Below are 13,940 nucleotides of genomic sequence, written 5' to 3'. Positions count from 1 at the left end.
AATGCTATTAAAAAAGCATTGGAAAAGCCGAGCCAGCGTTTGGGGACAGAAAACGAACATTACCGACTTTTGGGCAAAGTGCTCTAGGTTAACAAGCCCAAACGAACAAGCTAAGGCTCGTACCGAATTTGAAATTGGCAAACCTTTATTGAACAGGTTCTCTTATCTCTAGTATTGACCTACTTAGGAGAAATTGCACAACAAATTTTATGTTTCTTTTTCTCCTTTTACCCTTTTGAATATACAAATTTGAAGCTAAAGTTACATTTTTGCAGGAAAAGTAACATTTTAATTTTTTCCTTACCCATTTCTTTAGTTCTTGTGAAGCCTTTGAAGGGTTAAAAAACTTCTTGGATGTGGTTTTAAGCAGTGTGAGAGGTGCAGTTTTTAGAATGGTGTCACTTTTCAGTATTTTCTGTCATCTCAAATGTGATGTGGTCCAAAAAAAATAGGCTTTGTAAATTTTGTTGGAAAAATTAGAAATTGCTGATAAATTTTAAACCCTTCTAAATTCCTAACAAAAAAACTATGTTTCAAAAATTGCGCTGATGTAAAGTAGAGACATTATTTATTAACTATTATGTGTGACACAACGCTCATATTTAAGGGCATAAAAATTAAAAGTTTGAATATTGCATAATTTTAAAAACACGTAGTCAAATTTCTCATTTTTTCACAAATAAATGCAAAAAAAAAATCGTTCTAAATTTACCACTAACATGAAGTACAATATGTTACAAAAAAAAACACTTTATAAAACACTGGGCTCCATTGAAGCTCCAGAGCATAAAATGGCACTTGTCAGAAATGTTTCTTTTCCTGCAAAAACCCGAAGCCATGGCGTCTGCTGATCTGAGAGAAGATCTGGAATGCTCCATCTGTCTGTCCCTGTATACAGATCCTGTAACCCTGAGATGTGGACACAACTTCTGCCGGGAATGTATTGATCGTGTGCTGGATACACAGGACGGGTCTGGAGTTTATTCCTGTCCTGACTGCAGAGAAAAGTTCAACAAGCGGCCGGCACTGAAGAGGAACATAACATTATGTAACGTAGCAGAACGTTTTCTGTCTCCTCAGCCACCTCAGGAGGAGATCACCAGGATCTGCTGCACTTACTGTTATCACTCTCCTGTACCGGCTGTTAGATCCTGTCTACACTGTGAGGCTTCTCTGTGTGATAATCACCTGAGAGTTCACAGCAAAGGACAAGAACACGTCCTAACTGATCCCAGCACTTCTCTGGAGAACCGGAAATGTTCTGTCCATAAAGAACTTTTAAAGTACTATTGTACTGAGAACGCTGCGTATATCTGTGTGTCCTGCAGTTTGGCTGGAAAACACAGAGGACACCAGGTGGAGAGGCTGGATGAGGCCTCTGAAAAGAAGAAGAAGAAACTGAGAAATGTTTTCCGGAAACTGATTACGAAGAGAGAGAAGAATGAAGAAAGAGTCTATAGTCTGGAGTAGCGCAAGAGAAAATTTCAAGAAAAAGCATCTAAAGAAGCCAAAAGAGTCACTGCCGTGATTACAGACATCAGGAGACGGGTGGATGACCTGGAGAAGAAGGTCCTGAGTGAGATCTCCAGTCAGGAAGAGAAGGTGTCACTATCTGATGTGATCTAGAAGCTGGAACTAAAGAAGGACAAGCTGTCCACGAAGATGAGACACATTGAGGAGCTGTGTAACATGACTGATCCACTGACTGTCTTACAGGATCCAGACTAGAGATGAGCGAACCGGTCGCGGTTCGGCTCGAGGTCGGTTCGCCGAACGGGGGTCCCGTTCGAGTTCGGTTCGTCGAACGTTCGACGAACCGAACTCGAGCCAATAGGCTATAATGGGAGGTAATCACAAACACATAAAAATGCATTATAAATATACACAAACAGTTAATAAACATTGCCATAACACTTACCGGTCCTCGCGATCCCTTCTGCACTCTGTCTCCTGCCGCTATTCCATCCGATGATCGCTGAATCCTCCCGTGACCGGCACTGCCAGCAGAGAAGCAGGACCTATCGTGACGTCAAAATAGCCATGTGACCAGTCACGTGGCTATTATCTCATTGGCTACAGACTGGTCACATGACTATGACGCGTCATGTAGGACCTGCGAGTGCATCTCTCCGGTACACGGTGCACCTATGTGTATCGCCGTGTACCGGCGACATGCTCTAGCACACGGTCGACTCCCCGTTCCGTTAGGGACCGGCTGACACAGCCGGTCATTAACGGAGATCACCGTTGCCATAGCAACGCAGTTAGCAGTGACGTCACCGCTAACCGCAGCTCCGAGAGCACCGTTGCTATGGTAACGCGTCTGTCAGCGTTACCGCTGTTACAGCTGACAGCCAGCACTGATCACTCACGGAGTGAAGGCTGCACGCTGCTTCCCGATTGTAGTGAGGATTGTACTGAGGATGAGGTTCCCCAGCCCCAAGTGATGGGCTGGTGAACCTTATCCTCACTACAATCGTCACTACTACTACACTAGTGAGGATTGTAGTGAGGATGGAGGTTCCCCAGCCCCAAGTGATGAGCTGGGTAAACTCATCCTCACTACAATCGTCACTACTACTACACTAGTGAGGATTGTAGTGAGGATGAGGTTCCCCAGCCCCAAGTGATGGGCTGGTGAACCTCATCCTCACTACAATCGTCACTACTACTACACTAGAAAGAAAGAAGACAGAAGAGCAGAATCGTGGAGGGCTGACAGGGGGTAATAAAGATGGAGTCTCTAATGTGTCTGTGTATTTATTTCTATTAAAGTATTTTTTCTCTGTGTGGTGTCTTTTTTTTAACCCTTTATTGGAGATTCTTAATGGCCGGGTCAAACGTGCCTGACATTAAGAATCTCTGGCTTAATACTGGCTAGTAAAACAAAGCCAGTATTAACTCATGATTACCCAACAAGCCACCCGGCTCCAGGGCTGTTGGAAGAGTTGGATACAGCGCCAGATGATGGCGCTTCTATGAGAGCGCCATTTTCTGGGACGGCTGCGGACTGATATCCGCAGCAGAGGCGCCCAGAAACCTCGGGCTAACCTGTGCTGCGGATTCCAATCCCCAGCTGACTAGTTGTACCCGGCTGGACACAAAAATGGGGCGAAGCCCACGTCATTTGTTTTTTAATTATTTCATGAAATAAGTGAAATAATTAAAAAAAAATGGGCTTCCCTATATTTTTGGTTCCCAGCCGGGTACAAATAGGCAACTGGGGGTTGGAGGCAGCCCGTGGCTGCCTGCTGTACCTGGCTAGCATACAAAAATATGGCGAAGCCCACGTCATTTTTTTGGTGGGCAAAAAACTTCTGCATACAGTCCTGGATGGAGTATGCTGAGCCTTGTAGTTCTGCAGCTGCTGTCTGCTCTTCTCCATACAGACAGACAGCAGCTGCAGAACTACAAGGCTCAGCATACTCCATCCAGGACTGTATGCAGAATTTTTTTGCCCCCTGAAAAAATTATGTGGGCTTCGCCATATTTTTGTATGCTAGCCAGGTACAGCAGGCAGGTACGGCTGCCCCCAACCCCCAGTTGCCTATTTGTACCCAGCTGGGAACCAAAAATAAAGGGAAGCCCTTTTTTTAGTATTTCATGAATTTCATGAAATAATTAGAAAACAAATGACGTAGGCTTCGCCCCATTTTTGTGTCCAGCCAGGTACAACTAGGCAGCTGGGGATTGGAATCCGCAGCACAGGTTGGCCTGAGCTTTCTGGGCCCCACTGCTGCGAATTGCAGTCTTCAGCCGCCTCAGAAAATGGCACTTTCATAGAAGCGCCATCTTCTGGCGCTGTATCCAACTCTTCCAGCACCTGCCTGCTATACCTGGCTAGCATACAAAAATATGGCGAAGCTCACGTCCTTTTTTTGTAGTTTTTTGGCAAAAAAAATAAAAAATGCTTCCCTGGATTTTCCATTGCCAGTGAAGGTAACACCAAGCAGTGGGGGTTAGCAGCCAGTAGCTGCTTGAATTACCCTTAGCTAGCAATACAAAAAATGCAGAGGGAGCCCATATATATTTTTTTTAATTATTTATTTAAATAACTAAAAATAAAATGGGCTTCCCTGTATTTTGATTGCTGGACATCACAGTGCTGTAAAAATAAATCTTTAAAAAAATGACGTAGCGCTCCGCGGTATTTTTGATTCTCAGCAGATAAAGCAGACAGCTATGGGTTGCCACCCCCATCTGCCTGCCGTTACCTTGGTTGGCAATCAAAATACAGGGAAGCCCATTAATTTTTTCTATTTAAAAAATAGTTAAAAAAAAAATGACGTTGGGTCCCCCCATTTTTGATAGCCAGCTAGGGTAAAGCAGACGGCTGTAGCCTGAAAACCACAGCTGGCAGCTTTACCGTGGTTGGGGATCCAATGTGGAGGTCCCCTCAGGCTCTTTTTTATAATTATTTTATAAATATTAATAATTACACAATAAAAGTAGGGTCCCCCCCAAATTGGATCACCAGCCAAGGTAAAGCGGACAGCTGTGGTCTGGTATTCTCAGGGTGGGAAGGTCCATAGTTATTGGGCCTTCACAGCCTAAAAATAGCAGGCCGCAGGCACCCCAGACGTGGCGCATCCACTAGATGCGCCAATCCTGGCGCTTCACCCCAGCTCATCCCGTGCCCTGGTGCAGTGGCAAACGGGGTAATAAATCGGGTTGATACTAGCTGTAAAGTCACCTGAGATCAAGCCCAGCAGTTTGTGATGTCATGGCGTCTATTAGATACCCAACATCATAAACTGTCAGTACTAACAAAAAAAAAAAAAATCGACAAAAGAAATTTATTTGAAAAAACAGTCCCCAAAACATTTCCTCTTTCACAAATTTATTGTAAGAAAAAAAATAAAGGGGTCCCACGACGACTCTGGACCGTCTAGAATATGGGGGGGAGACACTCAGGGAACGTATCCCCCATTTTCTAGGAGTGCGGACCCTTCATGTGAGGAGTGTGGGTGCAATGAATCTGCACTCACTCTCCCCGGGTCCACAGCAGCAGAGTCCATGTCGCAATGGTTGCTACCAAAGCTGCAATGCCCTGCTCATGAGGTAAGGGCATGCCTAATCAGGAGAACTACTGTAGAGGAAGCTCTGCTCACTGGTATATAGGTGCTCAGAGGTAATAATAGATAAAATTAGTGAATAACCTCGGCACTCTAAATCTCCCAGACTAAGTCAGTAAGTCACAACGGATAGTAATGGAAAATCACTCTTTATTGGTCCGTATTAAGAAAAAAAATTTTTCATAAGCATATATGTTTTTGTCCAAAACAAGTTACAAATGACGTTTCGGCCTCAGCCTTCGTCAGATTGGACTTATCTGCTTGCAATCATGAAAAATGACAATAATCAGTATCACATAAGAGTGAGAGAACAATAACATAAACTCGAACAATGTAGAGGTACAATTGGGATGCAGCAAAAAAATTGCAACACAGCAAGAAATGAAACACATGATACAAATGTCATAATACAGTACAAGGACAATATAGTAATGACAAATATGGGGTCAGAGTAGGCTTAGACAGCTCTGGTACGAAAGAGATGTCAATCATAAAGTAACATGTGCAGTAGGTGTAGAGCTACAGTATGCATGGCAGAGCTAATGGGTAGACTGACAATAGAAAAAGAACGGAGAAAAAGTGGAGAAAAAGTGGAGAAAAAGTGGAGAAAAAGTGGAGAAAAAATGGAGAAAAAGTGGAGAAAAAATGGAGAAAAAGTGGAGAAAAAGTGGAGAAAAAGTGGAGAAAAAGTGGAGAAAAAAATGGAGAAAAAGTGGAGAAAAAGTGGAGTAAAAATGGAGAAAAAGTGGAGAAAAAATGGAGAAAAAAATGGAGAAAAAGTGGAGAAAAAGTAGAGAAAAAGTGGAGAAAAAGTGGAGAAAAAGTGGAGAAAAAGTGGAGAAAAAAATGGAGAAAAAGTGGAGAAAAAGTGGAGAAAAAAAATGTAGAAAAAGTGGAGAAAAAGTGGAGTAAAAATGGAGAAAAAGTGGAGAAAAAGTGGAGAAAAAAATGGAGAAAAAGTGGAGAAAAAAATGGAGAAAAAGTGGAGAAAAAGTGGAGAAAAAGTGGAGAAAAAAAATGGAGAAAAAGTGGAGAAAAAGTGGAGAAAAAAATGGAGAAAAAGTGGAGAAAAAGTGGAGAAAAAGTGGAGAAGAAAAAGGGGGAAAAGTGGAGAAAAAGTGGAGAAAAAGTGGGGAAAAAAATGGAGAAAAAGTGGAGAAAAAGTGGAGAAAAAGTAGAGAAAGAGTGGAGAAAAAGTGGAGAAAAAGTGGAGAAAAAGTGGAGAAAAAAATGGAGAAAAAGTGGAGAAAAAGTGGGGAAAAAAATGGAGAAAAAGTGGAGAAAAAGTGGAGTAAAAATGGAGAAAAAGTGGAGAAAAAATGGAGAAAAAAATGGAGAAAAAGTGGAGAAAAAGTAGAGAAAAAGTGGAGAAAAAGTGGAGAAAAAGTGGAGAAAAAGTGGAGAAAAAGTAGAGAAAGAGTGGAGAAAAAGTGGAGAAAAAGTGGAGAAAAAGTGGAGAAAAAAATGGAGAAAAAGTGGAGAAAAAGTGGAGAAAAAAAATGTAGAAAAAGTGGAGAAAAAGTGGAGAAAAAAATGGAGAAAAAGTGGAGAAAAAGTGGAGAAAAAGTGGAGAAGAAAAAGGGGAAAAAGTGGAGAAAAAGTGGAGAAAAAGTGGGGAAAAAAATGGAGAAAAAGTGGAGAAAAAGTGGAGAAAAAAATGTAGAAAAAGTGGAGTAAAAATGGAGAAAAAGTGGAGAAAAAATGGAGAAAAAAAATGGAAAAAAAGTGGAGAAAAAGTGGAGAAAAAATGGAGAAAAAGTGGAGAAAAAGTGGAGAAAAAAATGGAGAAAAAGTGGAGAAAAAGTGGAGAAAAAGTAAAGAAAAAAATGGAGAAAAAGTGGAGAAAAAGTGGAGAAAAAGTGGAGAAAAAAATGGAGAAAAAGTGGAGAAAAAGTGGAGAAAAAGTGGAGAAAAAGTGGAGAAAAAAATGGAGAAAAAGTGGAGAAAAAGTGGAAAAAAAAATGGAGAAAAAGTGGAGAAAAAGTGGAGAAAAAGTGGAGAAAACAATGGAGAAAAAGTGGAGAAAAAGTGGAGAAAAAGTGGAGAAAAAAATGGAGAAAAAGTGGAGAAAAAGTGGAGAAAAAGTGGAGAAAATGTGGAGAAAAAAATGGAGAAAAAGTGGAGAAAAAAATGGAGAAAAAGTGGAAAAAAAGGGGAGAAAAAAATGTAGAAAAAGTGGAGAAAAAGTGGAGAAAAAGTGGAGAAAAAAATGGAGAAAAAGTGGAGAAAAAGTGGAGAAAAAGTGGAGAAAAAAATGGAGAAAAAGTGGAGAAAAAGTGGAGAAAAAGTGGAGAAAAAAATGGAGAAAAAGTGGAGAAAAAGTGGAGAAAAAGTGGAGAAAAAAATGGAGAAAAAGTGGAGAAAAAGTGGACAAAAAAATGTAGAAAAAATGGAGAAAAAGTGGAGAAAAAGTGGAGAAAAAGTGGAGAAAAAAATGGAGAAAAAGTGGAGAAAAAGTGGAGAAAAAAATGGAGAAAAAGTGGAGAAAAAGTGGAGAAAAAATGGAGAAAAAAGTGGAGAAAAAGTGGAGAAAAAGTGGAGAAAAAGTGGAGAAAAAATGGAGAAAAAAATGGAGAAAAAGAGGAGAATAAGTGGAGAAAAAGTGGAGAAAAAGTGGAGAATAAGTGGAGAAAAAGTGGAGAAAAAATGGAGAAAAAGTGGAGAAAAAGTGGAGAAAAAAATGGAGAAAAAGTGGAGAAAAAAATGTAGAAAAAGTGGAGTAAAAATGGAGAAAAAGTGGAGAAAAAAATGGAGAAAAAAAATGTAGAAAAAGTGGAGAAAAAGTGGAGAAAAAAATGGAGAAAAAGAGGAGAAAAAGTGGAGAAAAAAATGGAGAAAATGTGGAGAAAAAGTGGAGAAAAAGTGGAGAAAAAAATGGAGAAAAAGTGGAGAAAAAGTGGAGAAAAAGTGGAGAAAAAAATGGAGAAAAAGTGGAGAAAAAGTAGAGAAAATGTGGAGAAAAAGTGGAGAAAAAAATGGAGAAAAAGTGGAGAAAAAGTGGAGAAAAAGTGGAGAAAAAAATGGAGAAAAAGTGGAGAAAAAGTGGAGAAAAAAATGGAGAAAAAGTGGAGAAAAAGTGGAGAAAAGTGGAGAAAAAAGTGGAGAAAAAATGGAGAAAAAGTGGAGAAAAAGTGGAGAAAAAGTGGAGAAAAAAATGGAGAAAAAGTGGAGAAAAAGTGGAGAAAAATTGGAGAAAAAGTGGAGAAAAAAAATGGAGAAAAAGTGGAGAAAAAATGTAGAAAAAGTGGAGTAAAAATGGAGAAAAAGTGGAGAAAAAAATGGAGAAAAAGTGGAGAAAAAGTGGAGAAAAAGTGGAGAAAAAATGGAGAAAAAAAATGTAGAAAAAGTGGAGAAAAAGTGGAGAAAAAAAAGGAGAAATAGTGGAGAAAAAGTGGAGAAAAAAATGGAGAAAAAGTGGAGAAAAAGTGGAGAAAAAGTGGAGAAAAAGTGGAGAAAAAGTGGAGAAAAAAATGGAGAAAAAGTGGAGAAAAAGTGGAGAAGAAAAAGTGGAGAAAAAGTAGAGAAAATGTGGAGAAAAAGTGGAGAAAAAAATGGAGAAAAAGTGGAGAAAAAGTGGAGAAAAAGTGGAGAAAAAAATGGAGAAAAAGTGGAGAAAAAGTGGAGAAAAAAATGGAGAAAAAGTGGAGAAAAAGTGGAGAAAAAGTGGAGAAAAAGTGGAGAAAAAAATGGAGAAAAAGTGGAGAAAAAGTGGAGAAAAAAATGTAGAAAAAAAGGAGAAAAAGTGGAGAAAAAATGGAGAAAAAGTGGAGAAAAAGTGGAGAAAAAGTGGAGAAAAAGTGGAGAAAAAATGGAGAAAAAAAATGTAGAAAAAGTGGAGAAAAAGTGGAGAAAAAAATGGAGAAAAAGTGGAGAAAAAAATGGAGAAAAAGTGGAGAAAAAGTGGAGAAAAAAATGGAGAAAAAGTGGAGAAAAAGTGTAGAAAAAGTGGAGAAAAAAAATGGAGAAAAAGTGGAGAAAAAGTGGAGAAAAAGTGGAGAAAAAAATGGAGAAAAAGTGGAGAAAAAAATGGAGAAAAAGTGGAGAAAAAGTGGAGAAAAAGTGGAGAAAAAGTGGAGAAAAAAAATGGAGAAAAAGTGGAGAAAAAGTGGGAAAAAAAATGGAGAAAAAGTGGAGAAAAAGTGGAGAAAACAATGGAGAAAAAGTGGAGAAAAAGTGGAGAAAAAGTGGAGAAAAAATGGAGAAAAAGTGGAGAAAAAAATGGAGAAAAAGTGGAGAAAAAAATGGAGAAAAAGTGGAGAAAAAGTGGAGAAAAAAATGGAGAAAAAGTGGAGAAAAAAATGGAGAAAAAGTAGAGAAAAAGTGGAGTAAAAATGGAGAAAAAATGGAGAAAAAAATGGAGAAAAAGTGGAGAAAAAGTAGAGAAAAAGTGGAGAAAAAAAATGGAGAAAAAGTGGAGAAAAAGTGGAGAAAAAGTGGAGAAAAAAATGGAGAAAAAGTGGAGAAAAAGTGGAGAAAAAGTGGAGAAAAAAAGTGGAGAAAAAGTGGAGAAAAAGTGGAGAAAAAATGGAGAAAAAGTGGAGAAAAAGTGGAGAAAAAAATGTAGAAAAAGTGGAGTAAAAATGGAGAAAAAGTGGAGAAAAAAAGGAGAAAAAAAATGTAGAAAAAGTGGAGAAAAAGTGGAGAAAAATGGAGAAAAAGTGGAGAAAAAAATGGAGAAAAAGTGGAGAAAAGTGGAGAAAAAGTGGAGAAAAAAATGGAGAAAAAGTGGAGAAAAAGTGGCGAAAAAGTGGAGAAAAAAATGGAGAAAAAGTGGAGAAAAAGTGGAGAAAAAGTGGAGAAAAAAGTGGAGAAAAAGTGGAGAAAAAATGGAGAAAAAGTGGAGAAAAAGTGGAGAAAACAATGGAGAAAAAGTGGAGAAAAGTGGAGAAAAAGTGGAGAAAAAGTGGAGAAAAAATGGAGAAAAAGTGGAGAAAAAGTGGAGAAAAAAATGGCGAAAAAGTGGAGAAAAAGTGGAGAAAAAGTGGAGAAAAAAATGGAGAAAAAGTGGAGAAAAAGTGGAGAAAAAAATGTAGAAAAAGTGGAGAAAAAGTGGAGTAAAAATGGAGAAAAAGTGGAGAAAAAAATGGAGAAAAAGTGGAGAAAAAGTGGAGAAAAAAATGTAGAAAAAGTGGAGAAAAAGTGGAGTAAAAATGGAGAAAAAGTGGAGAAAAAATGGAGAAAAAAAATGTAGAAAAAGTGGAGAAAAAGTGGAGAAAAAAATGGAGAAAAATTGGAGAAAAAGTGGAGAAAAAGTGGAGAAAAAGTGGAGAAAAAATGGAGAAAAAGAGGAGAATAAGTGGAGAAAAAGTGGAGAAAAAGTGGAGAAAAAGTGGAGAAAAAAAATGTAGAAAAAGTGGAGAAAAAGTGGAGAAAAAAATGGAGAAAAAGGGGAGAAAAAGTGGAGAAAAAAATGGAGAAAAAGTGGAGAAAAAGTGGAGAAAAAGTGGAGAAAAAGTGGAGAAAAAGTGGAGAAAAAAATGGAGAAAAAGTGGAGAAAAAGTGGAGAAAAAGTGGAGAAAAAAATGGAGAAAAAGTGGAGAAAAAGTAGAGAAAATGTGGAGAAAAAGTGGAGTAAAAATGTAGAAAAAGTGGAGAAAAAATGGAGAAAAAAAATGTAGAAAAAGTGGAGAAAAAGTGGAGAAAAAATGGAGAAAAAGTGGAGAAAAAGTGGAGAAAAAAAATGGAGAAAAAGTGGAGAAAAAGTGGAGAAAAAGTGGAGAAAAAGTGGAGAAAAAAATGGAGAAAAAGTGGAGAAAAAGTGGAGAAAAAAATGGAGAAAAAGTGGAGAAAAAGTGGAGAAAAAGTGGAGAAAAAAATGAGAAAAAGTGGAGAAAAAGTGGAAAAAAAATGGAGAAAAAGTGGAGAAAAAGTGGAGAAAAAGTGGAGAAAACAATGGAGAAAAAGTGGAGAAAAAGTGGAGAAAAAGTGGAGAAAAAAATGGAGAAAAAGTGGAGAAAAAATGGAGAAAAAGTGGAGAAAAAGTGGAGAAAAAAATGGAGAAAAAGTGGAGAAAAAAATGGAGAAAAAGTGGAGAAAAAGTGGAGAAAAAGTGGAGAAAAAAATGGAGAAAAAGTGGAGAAAAAGTGGAGAAAAAGTGGAGAAAAAAATGGAGAAAAAGTGGAGAAAAAGTAGAGAAAATGTGGAGAAAAAGTGGAGAAAAAAATGGAGAAAAAGTGGAGAAAAAGTGGAGAAAAAAATGGAGAAAAAGAGGAGAAAAAGTGGAGAAAAAAATGGAGAAAATGTGGAGAAAAAGTGGAGAAAAAGTGGAGAAAAAAATGGAGAAAAAGTGGAGAAAAAGTGGAGAAAAAGTGGAGAAAAAAATGGAGAAAAAGTGGAGAAAAAGTAGAGAAAATGTGGAGAAAAAGTGGAGAAAAAAATGGAGAAAAAGTGGAGAAAAAGTGGAGAAAAAGTGGAGAAAAAAATGGAGAAAAAGTGGAGAAAAAGTGGAGAAAAAAATGGAGAAAAAGTGGAGAAAAAGTGGAGAAAAGTGGAGAAAAAGTGGAGAAAAAATGGAGAAAAGTGGAGAAAAAAGTGGAGAAAAAGTGGAGAAAAAAATGGAGAAAAAGTGGAGAAAAAGTGGAGAAAAATTGGAGAAAAAGTGGAGAAAAAAATGGAGAAAAAGTGGAGAAAAAAATGTAGAAAAAGTGGAGTAAAAATGGAGAAAAAGTGGAGAAAAAAATGGAGAAAAAGTGGAGAAAAAGTGGAGAAAAAGTGGAGAAAAAATGGAGAAAAAAAATTGTAGAAAAAGTGGAGAAAAAGTGGAGAAAAAAAAGGAGAAATAGTGGAGAAAAAGTGGAGAAAAAATGGAGAAAAAGTGGAGAAAAAGTGGAGAAAAAGTGGAGAAAAAGTGGAGAAAAAGTGGAGAAAAAAATGGAGAAAAAGTGGAGAAAAAGTGGAGAAGAAAAAGTGGAGAAAAAGTAGAGAAAATGTGGAGAAAAAGTGGAGAAAAAAATGGAGAAAAAGTGGAGAAAAAGTGGAGAAAAAGTGGAGAAAAAAATGGAGAAAAAGTGGAGAAAAAGTGGAGAAAAAAATGGAGAAAAAGTGGAGAAAAAGTGGAGAAAAAGTGGAGAAAAAGTGGAGAAAAAATGGAGAAAAAGTGGAGAAAAAGTGGAGAAAAAAATGTAGAAAAAAAGGAGAAAAAGTGGAGAAAAAAAATGGAGAAAAAGTGGAGAAAAAGTGGAGAAAAAGTGGAGAAAAAGTGGAGAAAAAATGGAGAAAAAAATGTAGAAAAAGTGGAGAAAAAGTGGAGAAAAAAATGGAGAAAAAGTGGAGAAAAAAATGGAGAAAAAGTGGAGAAAAAGTGGAGAAAAAAATGGAGAAAAAGTGGAGAAAAAGTGTAGAAAAAGTGGAGAAAAAAATGGAGAAAAAGTGGAGAAAAAGTGGAGAAAAAGTGGAGAAAAAAATGGAGAAAAAGTGGAGAAAAAAATGGAGAAAAAGTGGAGAAAAAGTGGAGAAAAGTGGAGAAAAAGTGGAGAAAAAAAATGGAGAAAAAGTGGAGAAAAAGTGGGAAAAAAATGGAGAAAAAGTGGAGAAAAAGTGGAGAAAACAATGGAGAAAAAGTGGAGAAAAAGTGGAGAAAAAGTGGAGAAAAAATGGAGAAAAAGTGGAGAAAAAATGGAGAAAAAGTGGAGAAAAAAATGGAGAAAAAGTGGAGAAAAAGTGGAGAAAAAAATGGAGAAAAAGTGGAGAAAAAAATGGAGAAAAAGTAGAGAAAAAGTGAGTAAAAATGGAGAAAAAATGGAGAAAAAAATGGAGAAAAAGTGGAGAAAAAGTAGAGAAAAAGTGGAGAAAAAAAATGGAGAAAAAGTGGAGAAAAGTGGAGAAAAAGTGGAGAAAAAAATGGAGAAAAAGTGGAGAAAAAGTGGAGAAAAAGTGGAGAAAAAAAGTGGAGAAAAAGTGGAGAAAAAGTGGAGAAAAAAATGGAGAAAAAGTGGAGAAAAAGTGGAGAAAAAAATGTAGAAAAAGTGGAGTAAAAATGGAGAAAAAGTGGAGAAAAAAAGGAGAAAAAAAATGTAGAAAAAGTGGAGAAAAAGTGGAGAAAAAATGGAGAAAAAGTGGAGAAAAAAATGGAGAAAAAGTGGAGAAAAAGTGGAGAAAAAGTGGAGAAAAAATGGAGAAAAAGTGGAGAAAAAGTGGCGAAAAGTGGAGAAAAAAATGGAGAAAAAGTGGAGAAAAAGTGGAGAAAAAGTGGAGAAAAAGTGGAGAAAAAGTGGAGAAAAAAATGGAGAAAAGTGGAGAAAAAGTGGAGAAAACAATGGAGAAAAAGTGGAGAAAAAGTGGAGAAAAAGTGGAGAAAAAGTGGAGAAAAAAATGGAGAAAAAGTGGAGAAAAAGTGGAGAAAAAAATGGCGAAAAAGTGGAGAAAAAGTGGAGAAAAAGTGGAGAAAAAAATGGAGAAAAAGTGGAGAAAAAGTGGAGAAAAAAATGTAGAAAAAGTGGAGAAAAAGTGGAGTAAAAATGGAGAAAAAGTGAGAAAAAAATGGAGAAAAAGTGGAGAAAAAGTGGAGAAAAAAATGTAGAAAAAGTGGAGAAAAAGTGGAGTAAAAATGGAGAAAAAGTGGAGAAAAAATGGAGAAAAAAAATGTAGAAAAAGTGGAGAAAAAGTGGAGAAAAAAATGGAGAAAAATTGGAGAAAAAGTGGAGAAAAAGTGGAGAAAAAGTGGAGAAAAAATTGGAGAAAAAGAGGAGAATAAGTGGAGAAAAAGTGGAGAAAAAGTGGAGAAAAAGTGGAGAAAAAAAATGTAGAAAAAGTGGAGAAAAAGTGGAGAAAAAAATGAGAAAAAGTGGAGAAAAAGTGGAGAAAAAAATGGAGAAAAAGTGGAGAAAAAGTGGAGAAAAAGTGGAGAAAAAGTGGAGAAAAAGTGGA

At 37.1% G+C, this 13,940-nt stretch overlaps 1 pseudogene; it reads left to right on the top strand.

Moving 5' to 3' along the window:
- The first annotated feature begins 837 nt into the window (after positions 1-837).
- The window catches only part of LOC142302210 (E3 ubiquitin/ISG15 ligase TRIM25-like), a 26,812-nt pseudogene continuing 13,709 nt past the window's right edge, over positions 838-13,940 (top strand).

This window comes from Anomaloglossus baeobatrachus, chromosome 4 (genome assembly GCF_048569485.1).
Source record: "Anomaloglossus baeobatrachus isolate aAnoBae1 chromosome 4, aAnoBae1.hap1, whole genome shotgun sequence".
NCBI classification, from domain to species: Eukaryota; Metazoa; Chordata; class Amphibia; order Anura; family Aromobatidae; genus Anomaloglossus; species Anomaloglossus baeobatrachus.
Note: the sequence above shows the minus strand (reverse complement) of the source record. Positions and strands in the feature narration are given on the sequence as shown.